The following is a 23344-nucleotide window of genomic DNA, read 5'->3' as shown; positions in this document are numbered from 1 at the left end:
GATTTAGAGAAACAAATACGGTAGAAAATCTTCAGCTAACTGAAGATTGACAGAAAAAAAACCCCAGCAAATAAATCCAACACTGTTTCTCATGTGAATGCCATCCAGCTTGCTTTTTCTCCCTCTCTCTGTCCCCAAAGAGCAAAAACCTACTGTATAATGCCTTCTGAAGGCTGTCTGCCTGCTATCCTCACTGCCCACCTACCGTAGGGAGCAGCTCCTCCCACCTGCACATAAAAGCCAAGTGCATGCTACCAGCAGCAGATCAGAGCACTTTCTCAGTCCTCCAGTGTTTTGAACCAGTGATCTTCTCTTCTTGGATCTTGTATACTCAAGGTAAGATTACTGCTACTTCAGGTTTCTGTTCTAACCAGCTATTGTGAGGAAATCTTAATGTGAACTCTAGCACTGCCTTGCTGGGTGGTGCTGGCTCCCCACCCCCCCTTTTTTTTCAGATGTAGTGTCATCTGACATTTAAGTTAGTAACAGTCTGTTGTTTTAGCAATGAAATAAAAGCAGATCTTGCTGGGAAACACAGTGGCTGAGAAAAGGTCTTCTTTCCTTTTCTGATTGATTTTGAAGAGATTAGTATACCCAGACCAATTATAACAATTTATTATCCCTCTTAATAGTTCCCCTCTCAGTCCAGTCAAAGTTATCAAAAAAATTCACTGCAAAGCTTCCTTAAATTCTGTTTGAGGGGGAAAAAAAAGCTTAGTGCTAATTTAAGGAAGGGATTGGTTTTTGTTGCTAATATCATTTACTAGCCAGATTGAGACAACCTTGAGACTGAAGTGCATCTTCACATGTTTCACTACCTTTAAAAAAAAGTGTGATGGAACTTAAGCCCGCACAGAAGCACAGTAATAAGGCTGATGTAATTCATCATCTGGTACCAAATATGCTTAAAGTACATATTTTACCAACAAAGTTCTGTTTCTTGGAACAACAGACCTTATGTCTCTATGAAATTTTTAGATCAGCTTGTTTATATTTTACCTACAGTTTGCCTACATAGGCATTTCTAATGCTAGAGGACAGACAGCTACTGAACAGTTAAAACTTTAAAAAATAAGTGGTTTCAAAATTATATTTGCACTCCCATCCATGCATCTATCCATCCACACTGAGATGAATCTATTAGTGACCAGTACCAGTTTGTCATGTTGTGTGAGTCAGTGCACTTTTAACACACAGTCACCTGTTTAAAGAAATTCCATCATAGAAATCCTAATCCTAGAATGCCTCTCTCCAGTGCTCAGAGAGGAGGCAAAGCATGAACTGCCAAAAGCAAGCAGCTAATGCTGTCTGTAAATATGCAATACATTCTGCAGTAAAGAATGATTTAATACCCAATTCTCTTTATAAATTGACTCTTTTTTGATCTTTCCACAAATCAAAAGCCTTCTCTAAGAAAGAATTATATCCACATATAGCTGTACTCATATTAGCTGCAATATTTTAAGCTGTAGCACTGTATAACAACAGCAGAACTCTGCTCAAAGTGCCCTTTTCTTCATACTGTATGTAAGATTTTTTATGTATTTTATATCTTATCTATTCTAACTAACGGGGAAAAGAAAATACTGCCTTCAGCTACTTGCCTGGAAGATTACATAAGTATCTTTAAAAAAACTCAAACAAATGACAAAAATCCAAAACCCAAACAAATTTAACTATTCAAAAAACAAAGTGCAGTGCTTTCTGCAGCAGACTTAGAGCAAAACTATTTCTGCATCCAGGAGTTCATATAAATTGCCCACAGAAAACAGGAATAGAGCCCAGTTGTTTTCCTCATGACTGGCCACAAAATTTTATTCCTTAGTTAACATCTGATTTTTATAGCAAACCTCCCTTTCCCTTCCAAAAACACCCCTGTTGCAAAACACAATATGTGATTTTATGTGTAATGCATACAGAATTTAGGTCTACAATCTGGCAGTTAAGCCTCATTTGTTCACACAGAATTTTACTCTATCAGATAAATCAAAAATTTTAACAGAGCAATGTTCATGGAAAAAAAAATGCATTTGCCACAGGAAATGTGTTTATAGCAAAATACTTTTTATTAAAGCTTGCTGTGAAATGTAATGGTTTGGCATTTGAAAAATGGATTGCAGGACATATTAAGAAAACTCTTTTCAAAGGAATGCATCTAATTTAGATCAGAATCTCCTCTGAGCAGTTTCTCTTTTAAGCTGAGTAGATAATTCAGTTTAGCATCACTCTGCAGCAGGGGATGAAGGGAAACTACACCCAGAACACCTCCAAGAGAACTGAGATGTCTAGGAATGCATTTATTGACCTCTGTGCTGATCTGAATCTCCTTTTTCCAAGATTAAGGTGCAGTGATATTAGAATGAAAAATAAAAATACTATAATTTTAAAATAATGCTACAACCATAATACTTTTAAAAAGTGAATCAGTGGGAGAACAAGGAATTCAGATTTTCTGAGTAATTATCATAAAATTTTAAATAATAAAGTCAAGGTAAAGAGACATCAATTTTTTCAGCAACAGACCAGTTAAGCTGAGCAGGGATGCTCAGCTATTTCTCCTCGTAGTTATGCTTAGGTTTTTTAGGTGTTTATTTAGGGCACTAATATCCACTTACGCCACCAGCTTCCAGTGCTGTCTAGAGTGTTAGACTAGACACCTAGAAACACAGGATAAACATATCACTGTCTGCTATCTATGCATAGTTCTGCCACCACCACTGCTTGTGAAACATTCTTACCTTCATGAATTTATAGGGAGAGATTGTGTCTTCCTCTGGCCATGCTGCCACTAAATATATGAACTCTTTTGCTTATGGTTACAGTGAAAATTCATGGTAGAGTGTCAGATTTAGCTCTTCTGGGTTCCAGGCCAGCACTTTAATTCCACAATTCATTTTGTATTCAGCCTTATAAAGTCCACCCCTTTGTAGCTGATCTGTCTTTGCACGACTCTTTAGGGCTGAACAGCAAGGAGAATTCCAGTGACAAATCCTGAGAGTGGTAATTTACTCCTAACACTTTCAAATTTCCTGGGAAACCCTTTACAAACCCCTTAACAGGATTTAAAAATAAACCCTTCTTGGAGAGGGTAAATAAACAAATAGCCAAATGCCCAGCTCTTTCTTACACTCTGTGGTGAAAGGAGACCAACCTACTCTTGGAAGGATGTGGAAGCAGAAATCTACTGACATAGACTAGAAATGATGGGCAACAACTAAAAGAACTCAGTCTTGGTAACTCAGTAGCAGTAAGAGCTCAAAGAGAAGCACATGATACATAAGCAAAATCATTCAAAGGATCTTGCAGGGGCATAGAATATAAAAGAAAGTCTTCCTTTCTTTTCTACACTGGCAATCATGTGCCACTTCTATAAACGTAGAGGATATAATTTCACATCCATTAAAACAAACAAACAAAAACCCAACCACCAGCTTTGCCCTATCCCTTCAGTTTGTAACTCTAGAGTTAATTTATGAGGGTACAGGCTCGTAATTGATCCTGTGGCCTTGCAAATCCTTCATTTTCAAGGAAACAAACAAGCAAACAAAAAAACCCCAACACATTCTGATGCTCAGTTTCTAGAGTTACTGCTGTATGGATGGAGGCCTTGTCTCTTATTCTTGCAAATTAAAAACTATTGCTAAGCAAGCATTGCTCATAGATAAGGTAGCGAGCGTGTGAGAGGTAACTGGAGGACTAGAAAAAGAACCATTAATGGTCATCTCACTACCTACTGTAGAAGACAGGACAATTTTCTTATATCCCTGAGCATAACTACATGGCAGAATTTTCTGCTCACTTATTCTATGTCTTGCTATATATCTCAGGGGAGGTAAGATTAAGTTCTATCTCTTAAGCTTAAATATATCCCTATATTTCCCCTTACTTTTTTGGCCTTCAAATTATTCTAAGCTGGGAGTTCTTTCCTTCCACAGGGATATAATTTATAATTTTCACTATTGTCATATTTCTAAAAGAGCAATGGTTCAATGGATGTACTGTAGTTAGAAACAAGAGAAGACAAAAACATCAGAGGTTGCTTGTTCTGTCTCATAAAAAAACAACAAACAGCTGCATTTAACTGTACAAAAGTTCTCATTTTTGCCACTTACACTTCCTAGAGTTTTGTGTGTTTTTTCCTTTTTTGTGGCTTTCCCTCCAGAAAGTGAGATCTATTCTTTATGCTAACAGAATTCCCCTCCATCAAAAGTTGTGGAGCCATATATGTTCAGAAAGATAATGATAAGTCCTGGTTCTGAAGCCTTTTGTAGGTCTTGTGCAATAATTGTGGCTATTCTCTGTAGTCATCAGTAAACAATTGTGCTTGTTCTCCCTGTACTCCTGAAATGTTGGAAGTGTTTCTGTAATTGTCTTGATGTGTAATGAATTTTATGTCTCATAATTGCACTGCAGGGGATTAATACCACTGTGCAGCCTAGGGACATCTTTTGGTGATTAAAACTTCTTCATGCAAGTCCATATTTTATAGCAAAAACAAGATGAATATAAGTCTGTTGCTTCTTGAACGGCAGGTGAAACTGTTGAGGGGTGACATGAAATGGACCCTCTTCAAAAGGGAGTGAAAATCAGTGCCCTCTCTTGGTTAGAAAAAAATACATAGAGCAGCCTTATGAGAGTGTTTATCAGTTCCCTCTGCTGGCTACAAAGCCCACGGCCAGATGAGCAGCTGTGTTTGCGGAGGCGAAGGTCTGAAGTTCTATTCCCAGTGCTGTGTGCCTGCGGTAAACTGATGACTATGGTGTCTGTGCACGTATGTGGACATCATTCTTTGTAGGGTCTCATCAACAACTACACTGAGTTCAATATGAGGGCACTCAAAAATAATATGGGCTTCCTGGTAGGTAAGAAACTTTCCACTTAGGATCTGAGAAGCCTGCTAGCAGCTATGCCATTCATAATACCGCACAGCCAGAGCACCCTTCTGTTGTGCACCATATGCACACCTTGCTTTTTACACCTCCTCAAGAAAAATGTGTGTGTTCGTTACAGTTTAGAGACATCTGGGCAGTTATCACATATATTTTTGGCAATCCTGAATTGTAACACTTCAGAATGTCAGCTTCTGAGAACTCATAATACATTTGCAAGTAAGAAATAAACGGTACCAAAAAGAACACTCCAACCTTAAAAAAACAAACAAACAAAAAAACCCTCAACAAAACAAACACCACCCCCCCCCCCCCAAACCAAACCAAAACAGAAAAAGAACCTAACTAGTTCTTTTCCATTCTTATAGGGAAATAACCTGGTTATACAACTACACAAACAGGTCATACAATTTACACAGCCACTTTGAAATAAAGTTGAGATAAAAAGAATATATTGCAAACTTAAGAAAGAGCTTCTATTTTAAATAAATATCCATAGTACTAAAAAACACAAACTCTTGGATCAGCTATGCCAGTTCACTTCAGCTCCTAGGAATCTATCACAGCAACATATAGCATAAATAAAACCCATCCCAATAAAGGGAGAATCAGTCAAAACTAACAGTCTGACATAGTAGATATCAAAGCTATATTAAAAGCCAAAACTTTGAAACATCTGCAGCATATGTTTCCTGCTAACTAAAAAAGCAACCACTCTCTTCAGACCAACATACTGCTGCATTCTTCTCCCTGAAAGTAAGAAGTTGACAGTAGCACACTGTGGATTTGCATAGGGAACTTCAAACAAAGCATTTGACCATTTTTGCAACTGAAAATTCCAGACAGTAAAACAAGTTTCTAACAAAACCCACTTATGATGTGAAGCAACAACACATGTATATAATATACTGCAGTCACTGAAATGGAGATGCTTACATTGCCTCTCAGTTACTCGACATAGTTTTCAAAGGGACAGAATGGAAGATGGCACAGACCCAGGGACACATAAACCAAATATAATCAAATATAATCCACTGAAAAATCTAGCAGTCAAGTCTGCTTATGCCAGCACACGACTTACCTCTGTACTGCCCTTGCATTCTTCGCACCATGTATGGAGTTCCAGCGAATGCAAAATATCAGAAAAAGGGTCTTTATGCAGCTTGCAGACCAGAAATTCTCCTTCAGCTTGCCTTAAACAACAACAGAAAAAAAACCACAACAAAAATAAAAGAAAGTGTTCAGATATTTCCCAGTATTTCTTTTTAGGTGCATTAGGTGATCTTAGTTGAACTCTCAGTTGATAGACATTAATGTAAAACACAAACTGGGACCCTTGCTGGCAAATCTCAGCAAAAAGTCAAGAGATAGTTACTTTAGGTCAAAGTTGAACAATAAAAGCAGGCGTGTGAGGAAACTTTATGTTGCCAATATTGATATATCTGTCACCTCCACTATAGATAAAAAGCAAATAAGCTAAGGGTAGTTAAACAAGTATATCTCAGAAGCACTAGCATTCATACAAAACATATTTTAGAAAATGAAGAAAAAAAGGCAACATTCAGTACTTATTTCCTTTCAGCCAGTGGCTTGAATTGAATTTACCATAGTAGCACATCACATTGTTTGCTGCAGAAAAATGCAAAGCTTAGGCCTTTAGCAGTAAGTCTCTTGTGCTTTACGGGTTCCAAAAATGTCAGTGATTGTCAAAGTGTTTTTGAAATAAAACCAAAACCATGTTAATAAAATGAACTTTCCAAGACAATGCTAGCCAAAAGTGATTCTTAGATTTCTTTTCAGTAATAAACTGCCTCTGTGGTTGCTGAGTTGATAGGGAGAAGGATTTAAAGGACCAAAGCCAAGTTCTGGTTAACTCAGGGTAAAAAAAAAGAACTCTGAAACAGAGCACAAGCCCTCCAATGAATGGACAGACTTTTGCTGAAGGTGGGCAGAGCTTAGCAAAATCCAGCTGTGCTTTCAAAAATGGCTATAATCATTACTAGGCTCCCATTGAACGTATTCCAAGACTGCAGCAGTCGTTGTGGGTACATCTTGTGATATGCTGCTGCAGATTACGGGACCAGCCTCAGTACTTCAGAGTGTAACTCACAGGCTGAATGTCAGTTCACAGGAGCTACCCTGCCTATTTATTAAGTAGTGATTCCCTAAGTGAATTAACAAGGCAACAACTGGCAGGATTCTGTCCCATCCTATCCCAGCCTTACAGATGAATAGCTCCAAAAATATGCTCCAGTGAAGGATGAAGGTGAACATGATGAACTCAGTTCCTACAGAGCACACAAGTTGCACGCAAGTCCAGGCAGCGAAACCTCCAAACTGCTTTGCTGTATGTGCACATAGGTGCAGACACAGCAGCAGTTTCTGCCTTTCACAGAAGAAAGTGGCACAGTAGTTGGATATTCTGTGTCTGTTACAGGAATTCCTGCTCTCCTCCTGTTCAACCAGCCTACCTCAGTTTAGGAGGTCTATGCAGTGCAGTCCAAAATGCCAGTGCAAGGGTGGTTTTTTAGTTTTTATGCTTAGGAACTCCTACAGACTGTTATTATCTTTCGGAGATCTGAGCATAACTTACTACATCCGGAAACATTTTAGGACTGTTCCCTAGGCTTGCATTACTAGTCTCACCTAAAAACATTGTTCATACAGAAAACTGTATGTTTAACATTGAATCCTCATACTTGATTAAAGATTAATTTGCAGAAGTAATTTCTTTTTATTTATGTACTGGTATAAAATTATCAGATGGCTTTTAAATTGTAGTTTAAAGGAAATTCATTTATCTCAGCTGTCTTTTGTAATATCATCTTCATTCCATTTCTATTTTAGATTGCTCTTAAGCAACTAGCTGCAAATACTTCATATCTAAAATCTGAGCTAATGTTTAGTTTGTGCATGTGATTCTTATGGTATATTTCTGTTCCATAGTCAGGAGAAGATAGCTCTGAGATGCAAATTTCAAGCACAAAAACTGCTTTCACTGAGTTCAGAATTCATTTGCATTGAATATTTTATATCATTCTTTTGAAATAACCTGTATTTTCAACATCACATCTGTCACTCCTGTGCTGAACACTCTCAAGAACTCAATACAAAAGGACTGAAACACAAGCAGAAGAAACTGAATTTGTGATTTCTCAGGGGCATTTTCTCTTCTACATGTGCTTTGAACTTTCTACTGACTGCTTATCTCATGAAAACAAGTATTTAAAAATAAGCGAGCAGAAACCTATTATGTTTTCAATGCTCCATTCATTGAGCACATTTTGAGAGCTGGAATTTTAGCTTAATGAACATTCACAACATACACACAGCCTTATCCTTCAAAATAATGACTGCATCTGTGAGACAGAAGGCTGCTCCTGCAAGTCCTACCAAAGCTGGAGCTAACTGAAGAAATAACATGGCACTTTCCATGGGCACTCAGCATCACAGACCTCAGCTCAGGGTGCAGAAACCCTTCCTTCCTGGTTTCTCCCTCTCTGCCACCAGAGATGAGGAGGAGAAATATTTTTGCTCATTCGACTCCTTTGAAATCTCTTTGAGACTGCAGGAAAACATGAAATATTGTACCTAATGCCCCAAAGCTATCAAGATAGGAGGGGTTTGTGTCAGCCTGTTGTTCACAAAAATCAAATTCATTTTCAGTGTGCAACAAGCCAATAATTATACACTCATGAGAGACATTGATTATTTATTTCAGAGTTGTGCAAGCCTAGGTGCTCGGTGGAATTCCACAAATCAGGCACATCAACTATTAAAACTTTTTACTATTTGCACGTTTTAGCAAACAAAGGAATTAGTGTTCATTGGCTACAAGTTACATAGTTCTCTTACTAATCAGTATTCTATCTTCTATTGGTTAATGATTCTCTCATTTCTCATGCAAATTTGTCTGCATGCACAGTTTTTATCTTATTTTGAGTTGGTGGGTTTCTTAGGTTGGTGATCTGTGAATCAGTGGTCACAATCTGCCGCTGCCAGAACTACCTTGTACGCAGTTGAAGCTGATTTCAGCACAAGCTAACTTGGCTTTATTAGTTTCTTCCTTATCTTGGGAGTTCCACTAATGTCCTTGTGGCCCATAAATTCTGCATTCATTGTGTTCACTATCAGTGGGCATCCTACTGCCCAAGCTTTGTTAACCTCCCCCTAGGTCTGAGATCAAACCTTAAACCTTAAGGCAATTCTACCAACAGGTAATCTGTTTTTGTAACACCTCGCTATCACTTAGAGCTTCCTTGTTAGCTGCTCTCTGTTTCACAGATTAAATCCCCCTTCTTGTTGATTAAGCTTGAAAGTATACAAAGATCCAACATTAAAGAACTTCCTTTCTTAAAAAAACTTTAGCTATTACGCATTTTGCAACAAGCAATTCCATTTAGTGACAATTCAGTTCTAATGGCGTGGTAGTCTACTTTAAAATAAAAGAAAGCAAAACAAAACCACAGGGCACCCTGGGGGCTCCATCCTGATCCACAGGCCAAGGACTCCTCAGTCCTGAGGAAAGCTGCCATTGCCCGGCAGGGTGGTGACAGCTCGCCCTCACCAGGCTGTGGGCAAGGGCAGGGCCAGCCCAAGCCATGGGGCAGCCGTGGTTCAGGGCCCCCCATCTGTCAGCCCAGGCTCCCCCATGCTGGTGCCGCCTCGTGCTGTGGTTCCGTCACGCTCTAACATTAGCGCCATTTCTGCACGCAGACACCCAGAAAGTTGATTTAAAGCCTGTGCCTCCCATTCCCAAAGGAGAGGCAAGGGTTGAAGAGAGCAGAAACTCCCCACAGCCCAGTCAGCTGAGGAGCATTTAGGGAAACACAATGCATTTGAGGTTTCTTGGGTTCTCAGAGATACAGCCCTGGGGGCTTTACTTCTGCGTGCCAGCCCTCGGTGCCCCTTTGAGGAGGATCTGGGGAACATTAGCTCGCACAGATGTGGACAGTGCTGGAAGGCCAAAAATGAGGGGGGCAGCGGGGGGGCTCCACTCTCAGCTGGAAAGAAAATGTCGCATCATGTGAGGGGAGGCTGCTGAGAAAGAGAAGGAAGGCTGCTCCAGCAAGCACCACAGGAGGTTCAGGACCTTTCAGATCTCCCCATATGGAGGCAAAATTAAGGCCACTGTAAGTTTAAAAAAAAAAAAATAAAATCCCATTTTGCAGTTAAGGTTCTTTGGTCTTAAAATCCAAGAATCCCACCTGCAAAAAATACTACTGTATATGGGTATCTAGTATAAGAAGAGTAACCAGTCCTGTATAATTGAAACTCCAAACCCTCAAAACTCCCCAAAAAATACCAAACACTTGGGTGGGATGTGAGGAAAGAAATATCCTGTGACGAAAGGAAATGATAAAACTACTGTACTCAACAGGCAGGGAGTTCAGAAGCCAAACAGCTGAATGGAACAGCTTTATCATTTCTTTACAATGTATTTTCCCTGTCCTCCTTTGTTTAGCACAAAGGTTTTTCAGGGTGAGTCCTTTTGATCTATTTGTTACATCCCCTAGCATGGTGAAGCCCTGACTCAAGATCAAGGGTTTGAGTCAAACAAAGAGCAGCAGCTCCTGGATCTGAAGGCTTGTAAATTGTACATACAGCAAAGCTGGCTCCTGGACTCCTATTCCAGTCACTTTAACACACTCTTGTTTACACAGATGATTGGTATGTCTGGAAAGACACTGTATTACAAATGCTTCACCTCCCTCTCCTGGCTGCAGAAGCATCCAGGAACACTGCATACAACAGATTAATGAATTTATTCTTACACACACCCTGGCCACATCACTCTCATTTTAGAGGAAATCAAGGCACAGAGAAAGTTGCTAGTGTAGCATTTCAAGAGATTGCTCCTGGCCAGATTCTCAAGTGTCTTCCCATCACGATGGGAGCTAGTTGGAGAGCCTGATTCCCATCTGGGCACCTCAGTGAGAACCAGATTTTCACGAGCGTTCAGAACCCAGTAGCTCTAGCAATGACACTTGCAGCCAAATTTTCTGAGAAGTTCCTTTGATCATCTGGCCACTGCCTCAGTGGAAGCAGAGAGCTCTTGAAAAATCTGATCCTGTTTGTGGGTGCTGAGCACTTTTCAAAATTCTTGCTTAAGTGACCTGGCCAAGGATGCAGACTAAAATCTGAGCAGAACACACTTTGCCTAATCCCTAGGCCAGTGATTTAACCACAACTGTATTCTTTCATCTTCAGAAGAGGAAGAATAGACACTAGTTGGGGCAGCAATCAAAATGCCAAACAACTGCCAGTATCCATGCCTGCCAAGCTAAATGCCCAGATACTTGTGGGCAAACCAGACAGCCACATTTTGGTACTTTCCTGAGAAAGGATTATTTCTAGTAGCAGTGCCAGAGTCTGGCAACCTGGTTTATGCTCTTTCCAGATGTACCTATTTTTTTCTGGGCTAAAACCTTTGTGAACATGCCCTCAAACAGGCACACCCTCCCCACTCTTCAGAAAAAACAGCAGCTATCCAAACACTGCACTGTCTCCATTATTCTTAGAGAGCCAGGCATGCTTGGGCAAGACAACACTATTTTGTGTAATGATTAAGAAGCAGTGGTCGTGTCAGCGAAGATTCTTGTTTTCATTGAATATTTCATTCATTTTTGAACATAAGCAACCACTTAGCTGCAGTTGTGCTAGATGCAGAGGAGGAAACACATGCTATTCTTGGCCAGGCTTTACCTCTGTGGGAAGCAGCAGCCTCCTTACAGCAGCCTCTGTACACTGCATGATTTAGCTACATTTAAGATTGTCCTGAACCTCAAGCAAGGACCTGCCTCCACATTCTGAATACCCGACAGTGTAAATATGGGCAAAACCCCCAAACCCCAGCCTGGATCCTCTATTTTATGCCCTATTTGTGTGAGGTCCGTTTGCAAATGACAGTTTCCAAAGCCATGAGCTAAAGACTAGCTTAGAAATTCCTCTCCAAGCTGACTATATCCATTCAACTGCCAACTGAGACACTGCTTTCTGCGTCGCTCAGCAGCAGCTTGTTGGACTGTCTATCACAGGACTCTATGTCCGAGTCCAGCCTTCATGAAATGCTTTCTGTCTCACCTCTGTCCCCAGCTTTTCAGACCACCTCCCAAGTATCTGACCAGTCTGCTAATAGGAAGATAAGGCACCCAGTCACTAGTGTGTTTTAAGGGAGCATAGATACCGCATGGTAACTATTGAATGAAAATGTTTACAGAAAAATAGTTTTGTAAAATAGCTCAGACTAAGTTGTTGCTGAGGGTTGAGCTCAAGTTATATAAGCCAAAAAACGCAGCTGTATCTTTTCTAGCTACAGCTAAAAACAGCAAAGTGTACTGGAAAAACCTTTCAGAGGGGGAGGGGAGATACTCTGCTAACAGAGGATTACATCTAGAAGCAAGTGTGAACATTTTTCTGCTCTTGTTGGTTCTATACCTGCAATAACACAAGGCAAGTGATGACTGTGGTTTGTGCTTCGACTGTCAAATGGCTGCTTTCACTTGATTCTGACATCTGCTGCACTAATTATTGTAGTAACAACTCTAGCCAGAAGCTGGACTTCAGAGCTATGCCCCAGTCTAATAACACAGCCTCAGCTTTACAAACAGAAAAAGTGAGGCAGAAAGGGATGAGCTCATGCAGCACATGTATGCAGGCAGTTAATTGCACGTGCTATGATGTACCTTGTGACCTAAAACCTTAGAGGGAATATCACCGGAGGAAATTGGATTATGATTAGTCATTCTATGGGCCTTCGTGGTTTTGCCAGTAAATTCATCACTACAACTTTTCACTTTTTCCATCTTGCAGACTTTTGTTTATTTTAAATTCCCTTGTCCTGTCCAAGAGAAACCAAGGCATTTCTGTGGAAAAGCCTTGGTCAACTAAAGGCCCAGGTCAGGAAGTCTGTCTTGGGTATCACCTCCTCTAAACTCAAAAATTAGCAACAGTCAAAAAAAAGGTCTTAGTTAGGAGAGTAGTGAGATGGTCAGGACACAGCTTGCTGATAAAGTACCGGGAGATATGATGCTGGAGTGGAGGTACCAGTAAAGGCCCCTGGGAATGGCTGGCAGGTTTGACAGTCCAGCCTGATGTGCCTTTGGAACAAAAGCAAATGGGCATTCCAGCACTGACAGGAAAGGGTGCTGACAGTAATAAAGGCTGATGTGCAGAAGATGGACCCTTCTGTGCAATTGGCTTACTCTGGAGCCAAGGTCTTGGGACTGTAGGGCTGTTCCATTTTCCTTTTAGACCTAGATATATCAGCACTGACTTTTCCTCCTGGTCTTGAGCATAATTGGGGCTTGTGTCTTTTGGATTTACAAGGTAGCACAGAGACTAAAAGGTGGGATAATCAACTCCAAGTTAATCAGTCTCATTGTGAGATACTGTTACTCTGGGAAGGTTGTGTTTCTGTCAAATTTTGTCTAGAAATGCACTCCAAGAAATGAGAGCCATTTCCTTTTACAACTAATGATTACATTTCCATTAGAAAGCTGTAGTTTTGAATTGACGTACTCTGAGAAAAAGCTTTGCTTAGAAATTCCTGCTTATTCCTTTGGGAAATAATTGGAATCACTTATTAAGTATAATTGCTTAGAAGTGGGGAAAAATCCACTGTCAGGAGAGGACATTCAGCATTTCCCAAATCATTCTTCTCTTTAAGCTCATGCAAATTGTCAATTAAAATCACTTCCTACTGACACAGGTCTTGTAAGAACCTGGGTCCTGTTCTTAATCCAGACAAGCATTAGAGAAAACTGTACTTCTGAAAACTACACAATGCAGCCTCCCTAAACTGAGAAGTTTTCCAGTCCTTACAGATTCACCCATGACACAGCAAAAACATCCTCCAAGCCTGACTGAATTTACACAGCAAAATAAGTCACTTCTTAAGTGTTTAAAAGTCATTGTGAAAGTGAAAAAATGAAATGTGCTGTATATCATCTCACAAAACCAGAAGTAGTTATATTATAAATAAACAGAGTTTGCCTGGTATTAGGGACATAGGAAATTCCATTCAAGAACAGACAAATGGCACATCTTGTCTGGTATCCTGTATCTGGCACAGGCCTATAACAGATGCTTAAAATACTTGGCTCTCTCGGTCTCACAGTCTCCCCTGTTCCACCTGCCACCAGTGCTATAAATCACAGTTTTCCTAACCTCTGGTGAAAGTCTCTTCCCTGCTCACTTGCATAACGTGGGAGGTGGAAGCACAAGCTGAGGGAATATATACTTGCCCTGTGTGATACTTATTACGTTGTCTAGTACCAAGTTTGCCCGAATTGTGGTTCTGACTGTTACAGAACATACAAGGTATTGCTGCCTGTATTGCCTGTGTAGCCAGAGGAAGCAGCACATAGATGAGGACTATGTTTGGCTGCAAGGAAAGCGGGCAGCAAACCCCATCTCACCCTCATTTATACACAGGCAGCCAGCGTACCCACTATGAGCCATAAATCAGCTGCCCTTCTTCTGTCAAGCTACTGCCTCCTAATTGTGTCCTACTACTCAATGACATTTATATCCTGGTGTGGCTTTCATAGTAACTGTTATAGTTTTGCTCATGGTGACTGAAAATTAAATTGTCTGTCAAGCAGAGTTCACTTTTGTCCTTATTCCAGATGTTATCAAAACATGGGTCATCTACCCAGCAGGTCACTTAATGCAGGTTCCCCTCTTTAGTTGGTGCTTCTAGCCATTGTGACTAGTGTGATATGCCTGCACCCTAGAAAACTGACTGTGACACTCTCCCTTACTAGAAATGTACTTGCCACAGACCATGCCTCTATTTTTTACAGTCTCATTCATAACCAACATTGAATTCAATGGCACAGTTGGTTAAGGGCCTCTAAAACAGACAAACGAAAAATCAAAACCCTTCCATTTGAAAAGTTAAAATTTAAACCCTCCCTTTGTATTAATTGCATTACAGCTTCTCTGCATTTCCCTGTGAAATATATTAGTATTTTAAAAAGGCTAAAGAGAACTTAATGACTATAGGTACCACCAGGTAAGGTCCTTTCACACATCATCTTGCAGAAACAACAGAGAGGGGCAGCTATAGAAATTATGATACTTCATGTCTAAGCTATATCATTTAAAAAACTGAATTTGAAGGAAAAAAAATGTGTCCCCTGGTTTGAACACATCTCTACAGTTGCTGAATGCTGCTTTTAGAGAATGATCTAATAAATCTTTACATATTAATAAGGGAAAACTAAGTCCTGATGGTGTGTGGGGGCTGTTGGATATACTTCGATATGTCAGCTTTCTCCGTGCTCAAGGATTTTCTGATTTTGGTTCCATTCTGGTGAATATAACATTCAGTGCCAAAGGTCCGAATCTAGAGCAGATCTTTGATCTAGCTATCCTAAATTTGTATCCACAACGAACAAGGCTTTGAAATATCAATCTCCTTGAAAGAATGGACACATTAAAGCTACTACAGTACCTAGGAGAAGTTTGAATCCTTTAAGATATTCCAAATCAATATTACATATTAATGGCCAGGCTTAGTATTAGCAGGAGCTTTGTGGCTTTCTGTACTTCTTTCCTGTTTCACAAGAGCAATGACTTTCAGAATATCCATCTTACTTCAGTCAGGAACAGAAGTAAAGGTTTTTCAAGGCAGACAAATGAGTTGGCCACTTGTTCCAAAGAAACAGAAATGGTGTTCCAAGTTTCCTAGACAGCTTTAAAAACTACATAGAGCAATTTCAGCTGCTTAATCTATTATGTTCTACACCTCACATTTAAGAGGACACAAAATCACATGCTTTTTGTTCCAGATATAAGCTTTTCCCCCCACAGCAGTCCTAAGCCATCTTATTTTGTCTCTGTCTTCAGCATATATGCTGGTCATCTTGCTTGTACTATTCCCAAGAACAAAAGTAGTACTCTTCAGAGTAAAGAGCAGCAGCTGAGGTTCCCAGACTGCCACAGATATCCTAAATAACAGTGAACCAAGTTTCTTAATGTCTGTGATTGCATTTGCCCATTTCTTTAATGAGGATGTTAGTATTTTGTTTTCTGAGGAGAAATGTTGTAAACCTCAATTAATATATCCATTACAAAAAGGGCATGAATTACAACTTTAACTGTGCAGTAAAACAGAACCTCTATGTGAATAAATAATTATAAGGAGATATATAAAACTATAAAAATAACTTCTTTACTGCAAACCTTGCCTTAACAAGAAACATAACTCCTTCCTCCCTCAAGAAATTCGAATACACTGACTCATGTCTTTGTTTAAGTGTCATGGTAAATTTGTTCTTTTATAACATATAGTAGTTTAGCTTTGAACTTTTGAGTTTTGGAAAAGGCAGAGCGGAAAAATGTTTTCATGGGAGAGGAGTGCACATTCCAGAGCTGTCGACTGTTACTCGTTTATGAGGCGGGGGAAAAACTACTTTGGTTTTAGGCTTTGGTTGATGCAATTTGTTGTCTGGTATTTTGTGATATACCAGAGAGTTTACACTGTACAGTGAAGTATTTCAGTTTTCTCTCTCATTTTTCCAGCTTTTGCTTGTTCAAAATTCTGAACAAGCTTGAAACTGCCTGATGTTGAGGAGAGGAAAATTAGCTACGTAAAACTAGAAATAACGATCCTTTGTAATATACAAAGTAGTCCAATGAGAAAATAACTCACAGTTGACTGTGAATTATAGAGCTACACAGAAGCATAATGGGGGAATAGAGATGATATTACTCACAAAAATAAACCAAAATGTGAGCCCTTCATGGTGTCTTTGTAATGTGAGCAAGTTTTAAACACAGTTTTTCTGCGCTGTTTCATGTTTATTTAATGTATTAACATCTGATCACATCAAAAAATATTAAAATAAGAAAATAAAATAAACTTTATGTAGCTTATTTATTCAAGTAAAGTAAAAAATATCTTCTTCGCTTTCTAGAAAAGAAAATGCAGATTGTCAGAATCCTTCAAATTTGATACTCAGCACTGTTATGATCTCCTCATTACTGGATGTTGAGTCTGGATATCAGAATCGGTAGAGTGAAGCACTCTCCTGTTAAACCGAGGTAATTTTCTTCCATAATTACAGAAAAAGTCTAATGCTGAAACAATGCAATTAACATGTCTTTCAAAGTTTCATTTCCTGGGAAAAAATATGGCCATTGAAAAGGATCTATCTTGTCAAATATTTTAAGAGGCAAAGACTGGAAGCTACATGAGAATGTTGCCCTCAAGTCAAAGACGAGAACTTCTCCATTCAGCAAAGCCAGAAGATGTCAGGATATTATTCTGAGAGAGAGAGCCTTTGCCAAGGACATCAACTGCTTTTCATACACAAATTGAGATAAGTTTCTATTTACTGGGATGAGTATCCATACAGGAGGTTATTTCATAAATATTACTCACTCAGCATGAAAAACTGCATTTATGAAAGCCTACTTAACCAGTCACTGGTTAATAGCATCATGTTTTCCCTTAAGAAAGGAACTGCACACAACGCAGGCCTGATGCAGTCACAGTATGTTATAGGAACATGCAACTTAGGATGCAGATGGGAAGGCAGTCAGTTGCAGAATTGTAATAAAAACCAAAACAAAGCAGGTGGCCCATAAGGATGCAAAAATACAACTGTCTTCAGAACTAAGCTATGTGAAAAAGATTTCCAGAAAGTTTTCTACCCTCACATGGCTTCACTGTATCCCTTCCTTTCCTGGCATATCAGTAATCAAGTAACGGTCAGTTTTCTGTCCATTGCCCTAACAGAATCACACAACATCCACAATATATTACCACGAATCTTAAAGATGCTTCAGATAAGATTGAAATGGGTTTTCCTATAATCACCACTACAGACAAGAGGAAAAGGAAAAAAAAAAACCAACAGAGATAGGTGCACAGGAAGATCAGCTAGAGGATAGTTGTATTCTCCTTAGTGTATCTAACAAAGCTGCCGTGGGTTCCACATTTGCTTTCAAAGTAACGGAATTCCATTACAAGACAGTAACCAACATGAAACATAGTTTTTTGAGGTCGTTTAAAGTCTGGCTGTTAAACAAATGATACTCCAATTTTTACTTTTTTTCCAAGGTTTCATGATATTTCTCATTTACTTTCGCAATTTTTGTCTTATCTATCTCCTAAACCTGCATTTTGAACCACTGAGAAATCATTTGCCTAAAGCCAGAACACCAATTTCAATACCTTTCTGTTATTAATATTCCTTAAGTTACGTTTCAGCTTCCAATCAAGGTTTGCTGCAACAGTTTCCCTTTTGATGCAAGTCCACTGTACAGTACCTTGGATCTCTGCTAGAATGCACACTATGTCATGTGAACAGTAAAAAGCAATATAGCTCAACTTTCCCAAAGTAGGTTGAATCAGGAGTTTTAAGGATAATCAAAACCATATTTTTACTTGCAAGCAGAGCCAGTAAGTCATTGAAGCTATACAAATATATTCATATCCACATTGCACTTCATTATAGAAAGAATCTCACACCCAGGAACACAAACATTCTTGCTGTAGAATACTGAATAATTGTGGAACAAATAAATGGAAGAATACAGTGATCTTTGCCCGAGAACTGCATCATAAAAGGGATTCCAGTAAAACAAGGTGAATCTTCAGACTTGCATAAACTTTTTTATGCCTTTCTTAGCAGACATTAGAAAACTTGGAAGGACTTTGTATAGAGCAGTATTATTTACAAAAGTGTTTATTACTTGTATTCTTTAAGTGAAACTTACTTATGTATGATGTCATATACAAATACAGAATCATAGAATCAACCAGGTTGGAAAAGACCTCCGAGATAATCAAGTGTCCAACCCTTGATCCAACACCACCATGGTTACTAGACCATGGCACTAAGTATGCAAGTGCATGTCTGTTTTTAGCAATGTCTGTCACTAAATATTTTGGACCAATTTATAGTCTTTGGTAATGGCAACAGATAGGTGCCAGTCAGTTTGATATTTTATGTCAGCAAGTTATTCTACATGTGAGAATACATGTGTGTAAATGCAACAGTATATTTCTTATAGATGTTATTTATGTGCAAGTCTTTATAGGACTTGTATCTAGACCCAGTCTGGATTTAGACAGCTGTCACTGACAGCAGAGTATACATCTTTGTATAGTTTGTTTGGTTTGGTTTTTTTTCTATTTTAAATAATGGCTTTTTTTCACTGCTAACTGCAAAGGCTGATTTATCAATATAAATGGAAGTTATCTGAACAGCAGCCAACATAGAACACAGAGTCAACAGCAAAAATTCATGGCCTTTTTTAGTTTGTTGTGGGTTTTTAATGCTCAGGGTCCATACAGGCAAGAAACTCTTTCCCATACTGTGAGATGGAAATATTGCTCACCTTTTTTTACAATACAAAGCTTGAGAAATAAAATTGAAATGATTTAATCAAAACTGAACACTTTCCTCATCTCAGGCAGCACTGCACAGTTCAGCCAAATTGTAGCTACCTGAAAAAGTGGAAGGATTTGATCATCAATGCCTGAAATCACACACGTTTTTAAGTTGTTCTAACCACAGTGTAGGCACAGCTTTACTGAATGATTTCACCATGCAGAGTTATTTCCCACGTTACTTTGTAACTCCAGTAAAAAAAAAATCAGGATTGGAAGGTCATATGATGCATAGAAAAGAGAATATTGTGGTTTCTAAGAAAAATATTTATTACCAAGCAAGCTATTTTGATTTATTAAATGATAGCTTCCCATCATAGTGTTTTTTGATATGGTGCTTGAAACCACAATGATTGTATAAAGCCAGGACCTTATTTGTTTAAAGGCATTCACTAGTGTTTTTCTTAATAGAAATATCAGTTCATGACAGTGCCAGGTTCATAGAAGCTCATCCAGGAATAAATTCTTGAAAAATTATTTTTTTCCTACAGTGTCCATTAAGCCAGTGCAGTCACTGTGTCTTCTAACATTAGATTTATAGGATGTTATAATTAACAACAGGTGATGGGCAGCACTACATGCACAGCAAGTAAAGTGAAAAGACTGGCAACTCAAGAAGCACTTGTGATTCATCAAAACTTTTGCCTGCATAAACTCAGCAGTAAACCTGATAGGTTTGCTGGCAGTTGTTTTGGGTTGGGGGTTTTTTTGTTTGGTTTTTTTTGTTTGTTTTTAATTCCACCACCACCATTTTTCCTTTTTCAAGTCAAGGATTAGGGACCATCTGTCTGTTTTTAGAATTCTGTAGCTTTTTCACTTCTATGTTTACTATCTATATAATGAAACAAATTATGCTTCCCTACTCACAGAGGACTTCTTGGAGGATTATGAACAAGCCCACTCAAAATTTTGAAACTATGCAGATTTTTAAGAGACACTTGTGTCTCCGTTATTCCAGCTCTCTCAAACTCACATTCTGTACAAGTAACAAAAAGGAAAAAAAAGGTTCAAAAATACATACACTCTCCAATTTTAAGAAAAACAGTTCTTCGCTTAGGACTATAAAGGAGGGCAGAGGACATTGAAAAACATGAATTGGCAGAACAAAAATATGTCCCGAATGAGTTTTCATTTGCATAGCTAAACTACTGCCTTTTTTTTATTCAGTTGTGAGAATATAAGTGAGGCAAGGTATGTTGGGAAAGGAAATGGCTTTGTTTAACCAAGTGACAAAGAACATGCATCCCAAATCTTCCCAGAGATCTAACTTATATGGATCATCTCCAGTGTACTAACCTGATATGACCGTGATATTCATGAGATAATTACATGTTGTAACATATTGATCTTAACAAAGGAATAGTTTTTTTAATTAAAAACCATCTGTTTTGGATAATTGACTACATATCCTCATGCACATTAGTAAATACTTTAAATGCAGTAATTGGTAGAAGTACATAGGAATAGTAAAAAAAAAAGAAGGAAATCAGTATTTGTACTGTAGAAAGGATTGGAGGTTTTTCATGGATTTATTCCATGCTCTTGCCAGTATCATTCTCCGAGTTCCTCTACAAATAACTCTCATACCTGAAATTAATTTCTACTAGAACTCAGTGTGTTTCTTCCCTGCTTTTATCCTTCCCACCCCAAAACACACTTGAATTAGTAACCTTAAAGTCCTTAGCTTTATTATATTAGAGAGCAATGACTATAATTCTAGATTTTATGTTACCAGGGTGCCAACAGGAACACATGGTGCAATGGTGACTTTATCCTGCCTGTTGCAGAGTTCGCACTTCATTAAAATTCACATTGCATTGCTTATCTATAACTGAGGCAAAAATTTGCCCAGGGGAACACTTGTTACTCTGGGTAATTAATCAGTGATGATGGGAAATTTTTCCTAGTGTTCTTGATAATCTCTAGGGCATCATCCAACTGTGAAATTTTGGCCTTACTGAAGTGGAAAGCGAATTTCATCAGTGACTAGAACAGGCCAAGACATTTCTCACAAAGCACTTCTCGACCTGGTGTCATCTGGCAAAGCTTCTCTGTGCAGTCTTTTTTTCAGATCTGGAGAAGCATTTCATTTCTATTAAATATTTCACATGCATACATTAAAAGTCCTTTCTTTTAGTAATCATTAGCATATTTTAAGAAAGGTTCTGCACATTCTTCAGGGTAAATACCTTTTTTAAAAGCTTGAATCTATACTCACAGTCTGTGAGCTCAGTGAACTTGCAATCACATCCTCAATAAGAAAGTTGTGGGTTTGCATTTGCAGGGATAAAACACATAAGACTGTCAAAATGCTTAAAGATTCAAGCACATAGCTTGAAACAGCCTGAAACCTTCCACTTTCTAGAGTGAGGCTAGACTCAAAAATAATTTTTTTATTACAAAATTATCCCTCCATCAGATGCTCAAATTTAGAGTTGCGATACTGAAAATAATTATCACTTTAAAAAAAATCTCAAAACCCAATAGCATTTTATTTTCATGGTTGCTAGGCATAGGTTTTCAAATTTGTATATGTTGAGACCAAACAGAGGAGTATTTTTCCTCACTGAAGTGCTTCAGGATAGTTGAACTTCTACTGCACAAAAGTAGTAGAAATTTTAAAAAGACTGAAAATGTTTTCAATTCAAAAGTAGAATCCTCTCCAACCCAAAGAACTATTGAAACATCCAAGGACAAAATAGAGCTAGGTCTATTAGAAAAAAGGTCAGTGAATTAGACAAGTGTTACACAGAGCTGAAACCAACTCAGCAATTTTATTTCCTCTCTTCAGCATTTCCAGGTACAACTGTACTGTTACTGACTGTAAAAGATGAATTAACACTTATTTCACATTTTTATCAACTATTCATTAGTTTAGCCATCCTAGTCCTAAAAACAATATTTTTTTCCAGCTATGTCCATTTATAACAACATTATTTTAAGAGATTTAACATATACAAAATAATTGAATCGTGAACAGTTATGCCATATGGGGCAGAAGTTTACAGGCTAAATTAAGATTGACTGATTTTTTAGGTAAGCATTGCTGCAACATACAGAACTGCTGAACACAGATAGTGATGGATAGGTTTACCCAAGCTCACAGGAAATTTGTCCTGATTTGGAACATACTGTTTTATTGCTGGATACTCTTGTTTTGAGCGTGTCATACTAGTTTCACTGTAGCAGGAGCTAAATGAAAGTTTATTTTCTCAAATTACTAAATAGCATCATGAATTCTATTCTAAATAGCATTCATGAATACCATCATGAATGGACATTTCTAAAATTTTATTTCTCATTATGATGGCTAATACAAGTTCTCCATAATAGATTCACAAAGGAACTAGCAATTTTATGAGTTTAGCAAAAGTTAGTGGCTCTCAGCATTAATTGCAGGCTTGAAAGTCTATCATAAAAACAAGTCATTGTATTACCTCGGATCCGAAAGAAAACTCTGCTTTACAGGTAGATACTTAGATAGATGTAGGTTCTTAATGCTGTTTCTTCTAAGTGAAAGTTAATGCTGATATTTTGCTTTTAGACTGAGCTCTCTTACTGAGTAAATTATAGAATAGGGCATTTCTGGGGTCAAGTTACCATGTGTGCCAAGAAGGTCTACATTTCAATGCAGGATTTGGATGCAAGATTTGTACCCACATTATTCAGGCACATAACCTCTCCTGAATACTCCCACTGATCAGGAGCAAGGCCGCCCACTGCTTATGTAAGTCTGAGTACAGTTTTATTCATGTGCTTCAATTCCTTTTTGTGAAAACACGCTGACAATATGCTGCTTTACATAGGAGATATGATGACAAAGTGATTTTGTAAACTAATGACATGTTGAAGAATGCTTAGCAATACTCATTGAACTCAAGGATAGAGCTACATGAATTCTGTCCTAAAGAACTTACAAGCTTCCTACTTCATTGTAAGAGACATCCCCATTGCTTACCTAATCTATTTATGTGTCCTAGGATGCTGATCCAAAGCAGCTACAGGTAACTCAATCAGTGAAGTGACTGTAGATAAAGCAAATCTTTAT

The 23344-nt window shown here is 38.4% G+C and overlaps 1 protein-coding gene across 2 annotated transcripts in view; it reads left to right on the top strand.

The window, feature by feature from the left end:
* The first annotated feature begins 235 nt into the window (after nt 1-235).
* The window catches only part of COL8A1 (collagen type VIII alpha 1 chain), an 86767-nt gene continuing 63658 nt past the window's right edge, over nt 236-23344 (top strand). For both annotated transcript variants that reach the window (XM_032678983.1, XM_032678981.1), the window contains exons 1-2: nt 236-336; nt 16814-16940. The gene's annotated coding sequence lies outside the window, so the exon portion shown is untranslated. The remainder of the gene's footprint in view (nt 337-16813; nt 16941-23344) is intronic.

Source organism: Chiroxiphia lanceolata, chromosome 2 (genome assembly GCF_009829145.1).
Source record: "Chiroxiphia lanceolata isolate bChiLan1 chromosome 2, bChiLan1.pri, whole genome shotgun sequence".
NCBI classification, from domain to species: Eukaryota; Metazoa; Chordata; class Aves; order Passeriformes; family Pipridae; genus Chiroxiphia; species Chiroxiphia lanceolata.
The sequence above is the reverse complement of the archived record's forward strand: the minus strand, read 5'-3'. Positions and strand labels throughout refer to the sequence as shown.